The 15,877-nt window shown below is 40.4% G+C and overlaps 1 protein-coding gene and 1 pseudogene across 1 annotated transcript in view; both read right to left on the reverse strand.

Moving 5' to 3' along the window:
- Window positions 1–10,711, reverse strand: part of SPTSSB (serine palmitoyltransferase small subunit B) — a 28,484-nt gene extending 17,773 nt beyond the window's left edge. Inside the window, exons 1-2 of the mRNA XM_065876942.1 lie at window positions 10,609–10,711; window positions 1,198–1,290 (exon numbers count right to left, since the gene is read on the reverse strand). The gene's annotated coding sequence lies outside the window, so the exon portion shown is untranslated. The remainder of the gene's footprint in view (window positions 1–1,197; window positions 1,291–10,608) is intronic.
- A 500-nt stretch (window positions 10,712–11,211) lies between these two features.
- LOC136121959 (uncharacterized) overlaps window positions 11,212–15,877 on the reverse strand; it is a 63,522-nt pseudogene continuing 58,856 nt past the window's right edge.

The raw sequence follows: 15,877 nt of genomic DNA on the forward strand, positions 1-15,877 counted from the left end.
TCAGAATGTTTACTCAGTTCTGGTGTGGCTATCACAGAGTAGATAAAAAAGTATATTGCCTCATTTCAAAGATGAGGAAACTGAGACTCATTACGTTTTTGTACTTCACTACTGTCAGAAGCCAAGGAGGAAACAACACTGAGACCCAGTCTTGGGATTCTCTCACTCCAAAGTGCTCTTTCTATCATGCAAATGACTTTATAAATGCTTTACAAATGCTAAGTGTCCAACAAGTATTTTTTGAATTAGAAAAATCAAGCCTCATTATCAGTAACTTTAAAGTAATAGTGGAGCTTCCCAAACTATTCTGAACTAAAGAAATTGTTGCCAACTGTTTCAAAACCATAAATCTCTTAAAATATTGCAGCAAAAGAGAAGAATTAAGAAACAGAAGATAAATCTGTTTCTTTTTGTCCACACTCTCTACCTTTTCTTTTTTCCCCATTTACTATAGATTTAATAAAAGTGGGTAGGTGGCTAGTGGTAGTCTAGGTTTTTTCCACTCTATTTCCTTTTCTTTCTTTCTTAAAAATAAAATAAGCAGAAAGAAAGTGAATGTCCCATATGAACACTGACCAGGCTTACTTTCATTAACGTTTTTTAAGAAAATGTTTTCAGTGTATCATATTCCTCTCTTCATTTGTCCCATCTGGTTAGCTAAGTACTTTTTGAAACATTTACTCCTTTCTTGTATCAGAGGTCTTCCAGGATAAGGTACTGCTCCATTTAAATAAAAAATGAAGGATGCCGAAACAGAAGCAGTTTTAACCAGCAAACCCATAAATAAGACAGTAGTTAGTGCTATGTAATCCTGACACTGGCACTTGTACTGATATTGGCCAGAGGTTCTTAACCAGGAGGCCAAGAACTTGGTTGGGGGGCTGGGTTGTGGAATCTGTGAACCCCTTGAAATGTTTGCGAATTTTGCATAAACATTTTTTGGTATACACTTCAAAGGAGCCTGTAATGTCTGTAAGCCACTGTTTCAAGGCCTCGTTACTAAAGCTAATTGCCACATTTCACTCCTTTGTATCATCTTAAATGCCATTATAATATCAAGTATATCATAAATGTTTCTTGGTTGCTTAAGCGAGAACCAGAAGCTTCATCTTGTTAAAGATGTCATCTTATAGGCAAAAGGGACAGATTTCTAAAAGCGGGACTCTATGATATAATCAATCAGAAGAATCTACCTGCCTGGAAGGGTCCAGGTCTGGGTTCTTGTCCTTGCTTTCCTGAGGAATGATTCTGTGTGTGTTACTTCTCCTCTCTGGGTTGCAGCTTCTTCATCTGTGAAATTAATATTTGAATTAAATAAACCCAGATGCCTTCAAACTTTAAAACAATTCTATTCTGTGTAAAAGATTATTAAACCTCTTAGAGAGATGATCTCCCACAAAATTTTAGAATGTATTATAAAAACAAAGCATCACAAGCTAGCCTTATTTTAAAATTTATTTTTAGAGAAGTTTAGTTTGAGGACATGCCATCGGCAAGTGATTTCCCAATGTACTCTGAGGGCTATAAGGTGCCACATTACCATCTATGGCAGGGTTGAGGAGAGGCCCCAGATGGGACAAAGAGACAGAAGCTAAGAGCCTCACATCTCACATCTCACTTCTACCAGAGTAGCCTGCTTAAAAATCTGCTTTATACACTAGGTTTCCGGGTGAGATTCTGTTTGTAGAAAGTGTTTCATAATTTTAATTAGTCTCTGTTGATATCTATGTGGGGGAAAAAAAGGAAAAAGAGATTAGGTTAATCACTGTATTTAAACATCCATCTTTGAAAAGGCACCGGAAACAGTCAGAAGCCCTAAGCCTTGTTTCCTATTTTGTCATTTATTAGCTGTGTCACATCAGGCATGTTAGATAGTCTTTCTGAATCTTTGTTCTCAAATATAGAATGATGATAATATATTTCCCACAGGATAATTGTAAGAATTAAATGAAATAATATTTGTGAAAGTGTTTTGTAAATGGGGAAGCATTATAAAGATGGTGAGTGGGTCTTCAGTGGTGAGCTCCAGGGCTCTGCATTTTGTCCTGACCATTGTAGCATCTTTTTCCATCTGAATTATGTCATAGAAAGTAAGGGTGATCAAATTTGCAGATGAACCAAAGTTATGGGGTGGAGTTCTAAAAGACTTAGCAGGTTACAGAGTCCCAAAAGTGACTGAGGTAAAACTTTGGGAAAAATACAAAGTCTTGTTCTTCAGTTCAAAAAGTCAATTGTCCAAGGGTAAGATAGGGAAAAATGTGGCCCACGATCAGTTCAAATAAAAAAGACTAAGGAATTTTACTTGACTTCAAGTTCATTATGAGCCAATAGTGTTGTGAAATGGTTGACAAATAAGTGATCCAATTGTCTTAATCTGTTTGGACTGTTATAACAAAATACCACAGACTGGGTGACTTATAAACAACAGAAATTCATTTCTCACGGTTCTGGAGACTAGGAAGTCTAAGATCAAGGCGCCAGCACGGTTGCGGTCTGGTGAAGGTCCTCTTCCTGTTCCTAGCTGCCACCTTCTGGCTGTGTCCTCACATGGTCTAAGGGACAAGGGATCTCTCTGGAGCCCTAAGAACACTAATGTCATCATGAAGGTCCCATTCTCGCGACCTAAGCACCTCCCTCCCAAAGGACCCACCTCCTAATACCATCTCCTTTGGTGGTTAGGATTCAACATATGAATTTTGGGAGGACACGTTCCAGACCATAGCACTAATATTCTTATGTATTTATAGAAGTACTGTGCCACCAGCTCTTGGCTTTGATTAGCATCCTTCTAGCTGCTGCAAATAGTCACTCCAGCAGGTTGAGCACATCCTCAGGAAGCTAGATGGCGAAAATCTGGAAGGTTTCCAATGGGAAACATTGCAAGAAGATTTTGGGGGAGGGACATATCAAGGAGGTCTTAAAAGATCTAAGAGGTTTTAAATGGTGTTACAAGCTATTATGGAGGGAAAGGTTTGGAATTGTTTTATTGTTTTCAGAGGTTAATCTCAGGAAAACCTGGCGAATTCCCTGGTGGTCCAGTGGTTCAGACTCGATGCTTTCACTGCGGTGGCCTGGGCTCAATCCTTGGTCGGGGAACTAAGATCCTGCAAGCTGTGTGGTGTGGCCAAAAACAAAAACAAAAAACTCAGGAAAAACTTTAAACAGTAAGAGTAATCTAAAGGGGAAAGTGTTGGCTGATTGAAGTAGTGAGAATTCCATTAGGGAACTGTTCAAACAGAGTCTAGACAGCACCTTCCGAGGGTTGCTACCCATCAGAAGGAAGGGTTTAAGAAGAGATTACTAAGCTTTCATCACATCTAAGGTACTACTTCTATAAGAGCATTCAGTATCCCATTGGAGAATGATTTGCTTCATTAAATTTTTTTCCATAATAAAAGAATATGGATTTTGAAATTGGCAAACTGGAGTTTGCTATAGTGTGTTATTCTGGGTGTTGTTTAACCTCTGTAAACATCAGTTACAACATCACTAACAAAGAGATGGTTAGTCATTTCTGTGTTGTTGTGAAGATTACACAACATTGGTAAAGGATGCTTAATGGTGCCTGGTTTTAGTAATGGCTCAAAGCTGGTAACTTTTATCACAATATTATTTGTTCCTCTTATTTTCTACATGCATTTTATTTCTTCTCCTAAGAGATTCCTTTCAGGTGACTCTATTGAACCCATAAGACACAAATGATGTTAAGTAGGTAAAATGGTGACTCACATGAGTCTCGGAGAAAAAATTTGCCCTGTAGGTCATGGGGGTGGGGAGAGGGTACCATATCATGTTTTGTGTTTGCATCAGGGTTTCCTCTTAAATGGAGGAAACCTGTGGAACAACATTTTTGTCCTGAAATATAACCTGATTTTCCTGCCCATCAAGACCAGAACTAGACCAACCTGACTGATTTTTTTCTTTGTTTAAAGTTTTAGACAATAAAATATCCTATTAAAAATTTAATGACTGGGACTTCCCTGGTGGTCCAGTGGGTAAGATTCTGAGCTCCCAATGCAGGGGGCCTGGGTTTGATCCCTGGTTGGTGAACTAGATCCCACATGCATGACACAACTAAGAGTTCGCACACTGCAACTAAGAAGTCCACATGCCACAACTAAGAGTCTGCATGCTGCAACTAAGAAGCAGTTTACTATTCTTAGAAGAAGATAAAAACATGAGATTCCCCCATGTTTGGGGAAGAGGCCAAGAGAATTCTCTTTAATAGCAGTAGAGGGAAGTATTAAAGTTAGTAGGTTTCCATAGATGGTCACAGGTTAGCATTTCATCTTATTTAGAAGGTAATAGATAAACACTGCATGTGAGGAGGCACTAGGATAATTCTGACTAAAGATCTTATACAAAAAGAGGATTATCAAACTTTCAAAAGAAGCAAAAAAGACAATATAACACTCTTAGGTTTAGATAAGGCTTGACTTCAAATAAAATTTTTTTCCCATTTTTCTGTCTTCTTCTGCATCAGTGAACATTTATTGAGCATGACATTCTGTGAGGCACAAGTATGTTCCAGAACAGAGATGAACTGGCACTTTGGCTGGTGGGTGTGAGAGCAGTAGAGGTATTTTTGCCCCAGAAAAATTGCTTTGGACGTGCCATCTTGAGCTTTTTTCCTTCTTTCTTTTTCTAGTCCTTCAAATTTTCTTGTTCAATATTCTACTTATATTCATTCCCAAATTCTCTTTATAATCTTTTCAGAGATCTTGAACCCAAAGTGATACCTTTAGTTTAGAATTCCTAATGGACATCCTTCGATCTTATAATAGAGCTGAAAGGGCAGGGATGCAATATTTGAGTAGCAAACGGTCACCCAGGAAACTGCCATTCTGTATCAGTAATAATAGCGGATATTTATTGAGCAACTTATGTCCCAGAACTTTATATGTATTACCTTAGACAGTTCACTTAACAACATTATAATAGAGGCACTATTTCTATACCCATTTTACAAATGAGGAAACTGAGGCATTGGGAAATTTCAATATTAACCCAAAGTCTCACAGTTAATGTAGAGCACACACTCTTAATTACTACTCCGCCAGGCTGCCTCTGTATGCAAAGACCTCTGGTTACAACCTGGCAAATCACCATGCATGCATGCATGCATCCATCCATCCATCTATCCATCCAATCAAATATTCAGTAAGCATGTACTAGGGATATAAACTATGAATAAGACTGACGTACTCACTCTCCTCAGGCCACTTTCTAGAGAAGAGAGACAATTACACAAGTGTCCTACACAGTGCGATAAGTGCTATGATAGGGAAGTGTAGGGTACTCTGGGGCATAGAAAGAGGCTCTAACCCAGCCTAGAAGGGGGTATCAGGACAGGCAGGTCAAAAAGATGAACCAGTTTGCAAGGCAGAAATAGAGACACAGACATAGAGAACAAACGTATGGACATCAAGGGGAGAAATGAGGGGTGGGATGAATTGGGAGATTGGGATTGACATATAAACTAATATGTATAAAATAGATAACTAATGAGAACCTGCTGTGTAGCACAGGGAACTCCACTTCACTGTACACTAGAAACTAACAACATTGTAAAACAGCTAAACCCCAATTTAAAAAAGAGTTCTGTCCTCATCACGGTGTGTGCTTTGACTATTTTGTAACAAAAAGCATATAAGGTAACCTCAAGAAAGAAAGGTCTTTGACCTTTCTCAGGAAAGAAAGGTCGGTGTTGTTCCCCCAGTACTTGGCACATAGTGGCTGCTCAATTAAAATCTGTTAACTAAATGAATGAGAATTCTAATGCTCCATAATAGCTCCTTTATAACAGGGAGGTTTTTGACTTATTTCTAATTTGATTCAAATGCTTCTCCTCAAGCCTGAAATAAATGTTCCCTTTTGACTTAAAAAAAAAAAAATTAAGTCCTTGCTCCCTTTTAAGCCATTTTCTAAAAGTTCTATTTCAGGAGATCTGCCACACCCATTATATTTTACTAGAACAATGTGTCCTCAGGTATCTTTTAAGCCAGGTGCCCTGAGGAGAGATTCTAGGACGGTCTGGGAAAGCAGAGGCTCTCTGGTTGCTTTTCTCCTTTTTTCCAGTTGATCTGTGGGGTTCCATGCTCTGTTATGTAGTTCTGAAAGATTTGTTCTCCTTTCACCTTTCCAGAGTGTCCTAGAAATTTTTCTTTCTCTCAAACTCTCCCCCACCCTCTTCACTCTTTCAAAAGGTGTTAGCTTTGGGAAAGTGGTCCTTAATTATTTACCACACAATCCTCTGGCAGACTACACGAATCCAGGGCAAAGCAAGAGAGAAAGGCCACGAGAAAACTGAAAGCCCAGGCTAATGGTTTCCCATAACAAGAATTTTTGTTGTCATAAGGCGGTGTTTTATTTAGGTTGTAGTTCTTTAGAAAACACATGAAGTTATGTCTTCCTCGTGCTTGCTTGGAATGTTGGGGCTAATGTAATATTTTCTTTGGTGAAACAGCAGTAAATCCAAGGTAGTAAAACAATGCTGACGGGAAGGGGAAACCAAAGCTCCTCGGGGGAGAAGTTAACTTGGAGCAGGTAATCCTTACAGCCCATCCCATACGTGACCTTTATATTATCTAATTACATAATTTTACTTCCTAGCCTGATGCCACAATTTAAAATTGTACCTCGTTCCCTTCCCTGCTTAGTTTTTCTCCAGAGCCCTTATCTCCTACTCATACACTGTATAATTCACTTAAAAATTATGTATTTATATGACAGCCCCTCTAGAATTTGAGCCCCTGAAGGGTAGGAATTTTTGTCTGTTTTGTTTTACTCATCCAGGGCCTAGAATTGTCCTGGTGCAGGGTAGATGCACAATAAATATGTTGAATTAAAGCATTATTAATCCTAATCAAAGCAATATTAATAAGTAATAATTATGATCAGGTTTTTCCTACATGTACTTAATTTATAGACAACTGGTTGGACATTTAAAATTATTTTTTAGAAATCTGACAAGATATGACAATAGGATCTCTACAAAAGCTTTGATGGTCGAAAGCTGCGTGAAACCCATTTTCATCAGCATGGTATGCTCTTCTAAACTTGTGCATGGAAGGATAAACTTGGCCTGGAGAGAATGGAAAATCTTGAGGTTTCCTGATGCAGGTAGACTTATTTGAATCCCTAAAGCTAAAGGTATACTTTGGCTCAGTGTACTCATAACTGTTGCTGGCAACAAGTTCAGGTGTTGCTTATACCCCCCATGAAACTCAGACTCACTAATTTTATATTCCTATTTATGGACAAAGCATTATCATCCAATTCCACAGTTCTTTACAGGATCAGGTAGTTTATGGGAACACAAAATATAGAAGATGAATAGAGGAGAATATTAATTATTTGGGAGCTTCTATATTTGAGATTATTATAATCACTGGAGATGCTTCCTAGCAGTGACATGTCAGTGTGTTCTGAGTACTACAGTGGCCGCTCCAGCTCTTCCTTTACCCCCAAGACTTCTACTTCCGGGCCAATCTAGTGCAAGTGAAACCGGGTTAGTCTTAATGGCAGACAAGTACACTTTTGGCTGAGATTCAGGTACCCTCCCTCTCTCACCCATTGTGGCCTCTCTCAACAACTGGCCTAAAGAACTGATAAAGAACTAGACTTATCTAGAAACAGGAGGAACAGCTGGCCTCGCTGAGCTTGGATTAATATAATGAGTGGATGAGTCCAAAAAGTTAGGGCATTGCAAACAAATTCTCTATAAGACTGCATCAATGACATTTGACATTTCTAAACAGAGGAAAGCTTGGGCAGGTGTGTAAACATATACAAATCATATAATATGTATCCCCTGTGTCACTCAATTATTTCATCTATCTCATGTGGCCCTTAGGAAAGATCTTCACACAAACTATTGGTCTGGTGGTACATGAAGATTCATGAACTCCAAGTTCTAAACCCACATGTTCTTTTAACAGCTTTATTGAGATATAATTCAAACACCATACAATTCACCCAGAGCACACAATTCAGTGGTTTTTAGTATACTCAAAGTTATGCAACGATTACTAATCAATTTTAGACCATTTTTGTTAACCCCAAAAGATGCCTTGTACCCTTTAGCAGTGACTCCCTATTCCTGCTCATTGCCCCTCCCATCCCCTCCAGCCATATGCAACCACTAATCTACTTTCTGTCTCTATAGGTTTGCCTATTGTGGATGTTATATAAATGGAATCACACAATATATAGTCTTTCACTTAGCATAATCTTTTCGATGTTCATCCATGCCATAGTACATATCAGTACTTTATTCCTTTTTATTGCTGAATAATATTCCATCATTCCATTCCGTATCTCATTTTATCTATCCATTCATCAGTCAATGGATGCTTGGGTTATCTTCACTTTTTGGCTATTATGAATAATGCTTCAGTGAACATTTGTGCACAAGTTCTTACAGGGACCTAGATTTTCAGTTCTCTTGGATAATACCTAGGAGTGGAATTATATGGGTTATACGGCTGGGTTATATGGTAACTCTATGTTCAACTTTTTGAGGAACTACCAACTTATCTTCCACAGCAACTCACCCATTTTACATTCCCACCAGCAATATATGATGGTTCTAATTTCTCCACCTCCTCTCCAACAATTGTTATTTTCTTTCTTTTTGATTATAGCCATTTTGGTTGATGTGAAGCGGTATCTTGTGTTTTTGATATTCATTTCCCTAATGACTAAATGATAGTAAGAACCTCTTCGGTGATTGGCCGTTTGTACCTCTTCTTTAGAGAAATGTCTAAAACCCCTTGCCCATTTTTAAATGGGTTATTTGTCTTTTAGTTGTTGAGTTTTTCCTCTTTTGCATTAAGAATGCGGGATGGTTGGAAGGAGAGCCTCAGATGTTTCACATGCTCTTGCCTAGGGTAGAGCTTCTGCAACACTGGTGGTGGATGAGTTGCTTGTGGCCTGCTTTCCCAGGGATATACCATAGCCCTATGCTGGGATCTAGGCTGAGAGGGAGTCCTGTGTTCTTGGCTGTACCCCCCCTCAGAGTGGAACACCATCACATCCAGGTGGAATTGGCAGGGAAGTGAGTTGTGGTTCAAAATCCAAACTCTTGCTGTTCTTATGGAAATGTAGTGGATTGTCTTGAACAAAATTTTCTACATTTGTTGTATTTCCTCAGGACAATTTCTAGAGACTAAATAGTTGTGTACCTACAATTTTCAACCGTAATTTTAAAGTTATAGTATTGTTGTTTTGCTAAGGGGTGGGTTCACAGAGCTCCTCATACCACCATTCTGGAAGTTGAGTCCCATTTGGATAATTTTTAATGAAGATTTTGCATCTTGTATACTTGGTGGTGAAATAGTTTATACTGACATAGTAGATATAGAATTACAAAGGACAGTTTTTTACAAAAGTATTTGCAAATTTACAAACAGTGGATTAAGAAAACCAGTTGAAGTTGAGAATTGGTTGACTTTCAACTTCATATCCACTAAATTTCTAGAATGCCCACCCATTTGGTTTGACGAACCACTGTTAATTTATTGTTATTAAATAGTTGTATAGAAATCTTTGGGTAATGAGGGTGACAGTACATTTCATATGTTTGTTGTTGCTCTAGGAATCTATGTGCAAAACCATCACAGCCATTGAAACAGTCATCAGAATGATGCCTGTTTTAAAAAGCATAGAAATAATTTAGACGTGAAAATCAAATTATTCAAACCTCATTAGTTTTATGCACTAATCTAAAAAATTCACAAGCAAAACTGATCATGTATTTCTTAACTTTTGTTTAATTCAAAAGAACTACTGGGCCACAAAGTCTTGTAGAAAAACAATTTTCCCAACTTCCCTGGTGCATTTATTTGTAGTTTTAAGGCTAAGATTTACATTTAACAATTCTTCAAATTCTTTATTTGATCAAGGGCTGGGTTCATATGTTCATTGCCAACCAGTTGAATGTCATTTTAGTTGAAACAGATCTAGAATTTCTGCTCTTATCTAAACCCTTCTTTATTATACCACATCCCCACCCGCATGTCAAAGTTATCTATATGTACCTTTCTCCTTGGGTTTAGAAGTCTAGTTACTTATAAATGAACACAATCATCTTTAAGAAAATACATCCTGCGTAATAATCATGAAAAAATGTTAAAATGTATTCCTTGTTGGGAACTCTTCACTTTTTGGTCAGTTGACTTGTGTGTATTATTGGCTCAAGTAGCTTATGGGCAAAAAATATTGTATAAGAGCATGAAACAAGATAAAGATGAATATTTAAGAATGAAATCAAGCACCTCCCAATGACATGTCTCTGAATAGTTATTACTGAACTACACAAAGATAAATAATGAAAGTAATTAACAAAGTAATTTTCTCTTCTTCTGGCTGGGAAAGTTTTAATAATAAAGTTTGACTTCTGTTGAGTGAAACATCTTAGTTTCTAACATAGTTAAAGGCAAATGGAAAAGCCCATTCAATTCTTAAAAATTTTTAACGCAGTTAAATAATAAGCTGGTACATTGCATTATGGCTTGGTATTATTTTTTCTTTATAAAGACAGGAATTCTATCCTTCTAAAGCTACTTTACAGTTCAAGCAGATATTTGGAAGATGGAAGATGCTTACCTCCCAGTTGGGTGTATCTCCTTGCGGCTTAGGTGAGCACCAGTGCTTTGGCTTCTCCCCAACTGCTGCGAGCTTCCCACTGCGCTGGGCGCCTCGAGGCTCCAAGAGTTAGGTGTTTGGCCCCGCCCTCTGCACTATTGCTAAAACTCCAATTCTGCCAGACTGATTCCGGTGATTAATTATTGACAAAAGGAAAACACTCCCAGGCAAACTTGTGTCCAACCGCACTGCTCCCAACGACTCCTTCCAGAAGAGAATGCCGGCTGCACCACTCCCCTCCCCCCTTGCTCTATGGTCCCAACTTCCCACACGCTGCCACTCTCAGTCCTGGGCGACCAGGCTCGTCCTCGGAGGAATGCAGCCCAGCGACTTCTACATTTTAAAATTTGGTTTCCTGTAGCTCGTTAGCACTTCTCCGGGGAAGAGCCTCTCAGGAGGGGGTGCTTTCCGGATGCAGGGGAAGCCGGGGCTCTGAGAGCAACGGAGCAGGCTAAGGCGTCGCTGTCACCTCCGGCTGCTGCAGTAAAACCCCGAGTCGCGGCGGGGATGGGCAGGAGGGGGTGGGGAGGCGCCCTCCCCCTCGCTCGGATCGGAGCCCCGACGCTACCGGAGGGGCACGTACTTCGGTGGTAGTGGTGGGAGCGGGCAGATAAACAGGAGGCGAAGGTGGGAGCTTTGGGGCTTTAGCCTAAGCCAACGTCAACCTGCCCAGGGAAAGCCTGCGCCCAGCATCCATCGATCTGCAGACTTCGGCAAGGGGGTGAAGCCGGGCGGATGCTGAGGACTGCGGTCTGAAACTCAGCGGCAAGCTGCGAAGTGAGCCCAGGGCTCCGGGCCGGGGCGGCAGTCGGCCCAGCAGGCATCCCACCGCATTCGTCTGTCAAAAACGGAAGAAAACAAACCCTTTTAGCTTTGGCAGTTAATTTTGGTGCCTTTGAACGTGCAAAACGCCTCTCCCCGCCCCACTCCCTCCATCCAGCACCTTCCCCCCTCCCCGTTGGCTGGGCGGTTAATCGTTGAAAGGCTGGACCCCCTCGGGGAAGCAGATGGAAGGATCGTGCCCAGCGAACTTGTGTGTGCTCACTCACAAGTGAAGAGAATTTGGGGCCGGACTGCGGCAGGAAGGCAAATTGGGGAGAGAGGGCTGGGAGGTTCGTTGCCTACACTCGCGGCGCAGGCTGCCGCGGCTCCCGGACCGGCGACCCCAGCGCTCGCGCTCGGCGCTCAATTATCTTCCCGGGGAGGCGCGGGACCGCGAAGAGCATCTTCCCTGAAAACCAGCGTCCAGAACACCATCGATTCCTTTTCTACCAAGGACACAGTGCTTAGATTGAACGCCGTGGCTGCTTGCTGAGAGCGCAGAGGACCTTGAGGCTCCTAGCCCTGATATCTCTGTAGCCGAGACTCTGCCCAAGACCTATTGGGGTCCAGGGCAAAAGAGTCTTTTGATTAATGAGCATTCGGGCAACATCTGCCCGTCAGCCCCCATCGCCTAAGGAGGACACGTTGCACACGCTCGGCCTCATTGTGTTGAAGCGCGAATTTTAGCTGCGGGCAGGTTTCCGTTCACTTCACAACGCGCTTCCAGCAGGTTCCAACCTGCCGGTGCAACGAAGAGAAAGATTCATGTAACTGGGTGGGGGTTACTGCAAGCCGGGGGGAGGTGTCCCCAAAGGAAGCCGAAAGTGGTTGGGACCAGGGAAGGGAACCAATGGAAACCGAGCACCTTGGAGCATCTGTGTTGGCCGTTTTACGCCGTTATCTTTTCTGTGTCTTGTATCTAAATAGTAGCAACCTCTGCTAATATTTTTTATTTACCACTTTATGTTGTTCACATTCCTTATCTTCTGGCTTCTCCTGACAAACCTTGTCATGTTGGCAGCACAAGTATGACCACCCCCATTGGGAGATGAGGAAATAGAAACCCTGAGGAGTGACTTGTTCAGGTCGCCAAGCCCCTACTGCGGTGGTGTCAATACTATTTACACTGGTTTTTAGGTCTCATTATTCATTATCTAGTTTTCTTATCAGATTGTGACATGCCTACCCCCATACTCCCCGTGATTGTACATTTGTGGGAGTATAGAAATAGGTCTCTTCCTGCCCAAAGTTTGTGAAATGGCTATGAGACCTTGCAATTATTTGAACTGTAGGTGGGGAAAAACTGCTATAGCTTGCAGAAGCATCTAGGCCATTAAAAATAATCTTAAATGACATATGTAATATAACCACACACAGATACACCTTTATGTATATCTTTGCACCCCCAAATGGAGAATAGGTTTTTGTTTTTTTTTTAAATAAATTTATTTATTTTTGGCTGTGTTGGGTCTTCATCTCTGTGAGAGGGTTTTCTCTAGTTGTGGCAAGCAGGGGCCACTCTTCATCGCGGTGCTCGGGCCTCTCACTGTCGCAGCCTCTCGTTGCGGAGCACAGGCTCCAGATGCGCAGGCTCAGTAGTTGTGGCTCACGGGCCCAGTTGCTCTGCGGCATGTGGGATCTTCCCAGACAGGGCTCGAACCCATATCCCCTGCATTGGCAGGCAGCTTCTCAACCACTGTGCCACCAGGGAAGCCCCGGTGTTTTTTTTTTTATTACAAACAGAACATTCTCAAAACTTAACTAGATCACAAAATAAAGATGGACACTTTTTTTTATTAGGTAGACATATTTTAAGTGGCAGAAATCATACACAGCTCATTTCCCCCTGATTGACATAGCACAATTGGAAATTTAAGAATACTTTAAACGTAGGTTAAAGGGAAACACAAATGGGAAGCTACATTAGAAACAGAAGAAAAACAAAAATCCTACATAAAGTCAGGAGAGTATAGAAAAGCCATACAACGTTCAATGTATTTATTGCAAAACAATGTACAAACCAAGAAGCTCAGAAGAAATTACAAAAAATTGTGTTAACTCATGTTAAAAATAAAAGCAGAGGGCTTCCCTGGTGGCGCAGTGGTTGAGAGTCCGCCTGACGATGCAGGGGACACGGGTTCGTGCCCCGGTCCGGGAAGATCCTACATGCCGCGGAGCGGCTGGGCCCGTGAGCCATGGCCCCTGAGCCTGCGCGTCTGGAGCCTGTGCTCCGCAACGGGAGAGGCCACAACAGTGAGAGGCCCGCGTACTGCAAAAAAATAATAATAAAAAATAAAAGCAGAAATTAATGAAATCGAAAAATAAAAAGGAGAACTGATCAATGAAATTAAAAACTTATTTATTGCAAAGAACAAGAAAAAATCAAGAAACAAAGGTACAAGCAACATTAGAAAAGTGGTATATAGCCACAGATGAGTTGGATATTAAAAACAAAACAAAGAAAAGATAATGTTATTTTTCCTACAGAGAGGATCCTCCCTTTGTGCTGATAACTAGAAATAGTGAGATAACAAATGGTTAAGACATACCACAGCTTATAGAAAAGGGAATAAGATTTGAAGAAGCAGGCAAAATTTTTTAGAATGTAAGAATGTTAAGAATATAAAGTAATTCTAATTGTATCAACTGAACATTTGGAACCAGGCCTTTCATCATCATTATCATAAAGCAGCTGTTGAAGAACTAAAGGACACATGCTTGCTGGAGTAGAAAACTTTATAAAGTAATCAAAGTTAAAAGTAATAAAAGACTATATGCTCTCAAGGTAACCTGGGAAGTTTGAGGACAGATATTACAGGGAAAAAATAAGATCACTTTGTAAAATCTGTATTTATGACCCAGAAAGTTTGTTTGGAATATCTCTGGAGTTCAGAACACCGGGAAGGAGAAAGGACATGATGTGAGAATCCACTGAAAATGACCAGCCTGAAAATGGTCTTACCTCAGGGGACCAAAATTAATAGCCTGAAATGTGAGTTTTCTCAAGCTCCAAACCTGCCCAGGGTGGCATGGTAGAAAGAGTATGTACTTTGGGGCAAAGTCTGGTTCTACTAACATCTTTTCTACTAAGAAACTGTAGTCTGAGACAACTTGTCTAGTATTTCTGTACCTTAGTTTTCTCATCTATGAAGTGGAAATAATATTGCCTCCATGGGGTTCTTCTGAAAAATTAAAAGAGCCACTGTTTACAAAGTAATTGTATAGTTCTCTATCTCCCCCACTCCCTACTCCTCCCCTCCGTCCCCCAATTCCTCCTTCTCTAAACACCATCTTTCAGGATCTCCTCTTCTGTCCATTGACATCTCTCCTACTTTGTTAGTAAGACTCTATCTTCCTTCCCTTCCTTTCAGTGACCCAGCTACCTCCTCCATGACTTTTTAGCAATTACGAATCCAAACATCATGACTGAGTACCTTTGGGATGCTTTGGAGAGACACCCCTGAATCTAAAAATACTCAGCTCCTCTCTTATAAAGTGAATGGCAAAAGCAGGATTGCCCTTCCTCCCTCCCTTCCCCCTCCCTCCCTCCCTCTCTTCCTTCCTTCCTTCCTTCCTTCTTTCCTAATTCATATATTTTTTGAGTTCCTATGTGGCCGTGTTCTAGCAGAATGAGTGTCATTGCTCCAAATCACTGATTATAATTTAACAGAGATGCAGTGCTTAGGCTGAAGTCTTTAATGGAAAGACCCTAACATTTAACCATTCTTACTTTTAATATTAGAATAAAGATCATAATAGTAATGAGAGTCAGTAGTTTATTCTAAAAATTGGAAAAGCAGTATTTCATTAAGGGACTAATTGTCCCATTAATCATTAACAAACATATGAGATGTATCATAATAGGCACAATTCTTGACCTTAAAAGCTGTTCTTAGCAATAAAGAGACCCCAAGAGAACAACACAGAAATTCCCAGAGCAGCAGTAAGACCAGTTTGACAAAGGTTTTCTGAAGAATTTATTCTAAAGCAGCCTCAAATGCTGCCTTTTTATACAATGTCCAAAGTGTATCTACATCTATTTGGACAAGACAGAGAAGACAATGGAATATCAGAGGAATCAAGAGAAAAGAATAAGGCTCCAACTAACTATATCAGCAATATCTCCCTTTATGTATTAACTCTTATTCTCTTCTATTGATCTTACTATCAGGAGGGGGAAAAGAAAGAAAAGCAGTAACAGATGTGAGTATTTAAAAGCAAGAACAGAAATTTGAAGCAAATTTTATTTACTTCTTTCTGGTTTGCTTTCACTAAGTGCAGATTAACCTTCCTTATTTTTTTTAAACATTGTTAGATTAGCACTACTTATTTTTATGATAGCGTGACAAAAAAAGTGATGCCTTTCATTTCAGTAAACAATGTTGCCCTCCATCAGCCACTGGAGCTG

This window comes from Phocoena phocoena, chromosome 4, assembly GCF_963924675.1.
Source record: "Phocoena phocoena chromosome 4, mPhoPho1.1, whole genome shotgun sequence".
NCBI lineage: Eukaryota > Metazoa > Chordata > Mammalia > Artiodactyla > Phocoenidae > Phocoena > Phocoena phocoena.